Source organism: Sinocyclocheilus grahami, unplaced genomic scaffold, assembly GCF_001515645.1.
Source record: "Sinocyclocheilus grahami isolate Dianchi unplaced genomic scaffold, SAMN03320097.WGS_v1.1 scaffold4562.1, whole genome shotgun sequence".
In the NCBI taxonomy this organism is placed as follows: Eukaryota; Metazoa; Chordata; class Actinopteri; order Cypriniformes; family Cyprinidae; genus Sinocyclocheilus; species Sinocyclocheilus grahami.
Genome location: NW_015509474.1, coordinates 13,609 through 15,052, shown reverse-complemented (window position 1 = coordinate 15,052; position 1,444 = coordinate 13,609).

Sequence of the window (1,444 nt, the reverse complement as noted above, 5' to 3'; positions counted from 1 at the left end):
ACCCCGTAGAAGGGAAGTCGCTTGGGAAGTAAGACCTGGTTGTCGGGTTCCTTAAGGGGGTGAGAAGGCAAAATCCTCCACGGCCCCCCTCTATACCCTCTTGGGACCTGACTCTAGTGCTCACAGCACTACAGCAGGGCCCATTTGAGCCTTTGCAGACGGTCGAGCTGAAATTTCTTTCGATGAAGACTTTGCTCCTGCTGGCATTGGCCTCCATCAAGAGGGTAGGGGACCTGCACTCATTTTCGGTCAACGATTCGTGCCTAGAGTTGGGGCCGGCTGACTCCCAGGTAACCCTTAGGCCCCAGTCTGGCTATGGTGTGCCCTGCCCGTTCAGGTTGCGAGCTCACTCAACTAGAAGTGTTGCATCCTCCTTGGCGCTGGCTCGTGGCGCCTCGCTGGAGTGCGGGCCGGCTGACTCCCAGGTAACCCTGAGGCCCCGGCCCGGCTATGTGCCGAAGGTTCCTGCTATGCCCTTCAGGGATCAGGTGGTGAACCTCCAAGCACTGCCCTCGGAAGAGGCAGACCCAGCCCTAGTTTTACTCTGTCCCGTCCGAGCCATAAGTTGCTATGTAGACTGGACGCAAAACTTCAGGACCTCAGACCAGCTCTTTGTCTGTCACGGAGGTCGGGAGAAGGGGAATGCCGTCTCTAAGCAGAGGATGGCCCACTGGATAGTGGATGCCATCACCCTGGCTTATCAGGCACAGGGCTTATCATTGCCCTGCCTGTTCAAGTTGTGAGCTCACTCAACTAGAAGTGTTGCATCCTCCTGGGCGCTGGCTCGTGGCGCCTCGGTGGTGGATGTCTGTAGAGCTGCGGGCTGGACGACCCCTAACCCTGTTCGCTAGATTCTATAGCCTTCGTGTGGAGCCGGTATCTTCCTGTGTTCTCACCTCAAACGGTTAGATCTGCGGGCTGGACGACCCCTAACCCTGTTCGCTAGATGCTATAGCCTTCGTGTGGAGCCGGTATCTTCCTGTGTTCTCACCTCAAACGGGTAGAAGCACTGAGAGGCCCCGGCTTCGGATCGGCTTGCTAAAACCACTCCAGAGAGTCCATATAGTAGACCCTGTTGAGCTCCTTCGTACCCTCGGCAGCCAGTAGTGGCGGAGCGTCCGGCGCCAGGCCTTCACACGTTGAATCCTCGAGAACCGGTAGAAGGCTGGGTTCCATATGTAAGACCTAAGTGGATCCAGTATGTGTAAAGTCCACGGTATAGCCTCACGCCTGTGTTTCCCCGGCAGACTTCTGCCATTCCAAGAGGGTTACAATCACCTCCAATCTTCCATATGCACCTAGGGAATGTTCATATGTGTATTTGCTTCCGAAACCTCCTTCGGGAAGGTTGGAGCTTCCGTAGCGTCCCTGTTCCAAGTAGAACGGGTACGTTTCCCAGTGTTATCCAGTCTTACTCATTGGGTAGTGCCATAGCAGCAGTAGC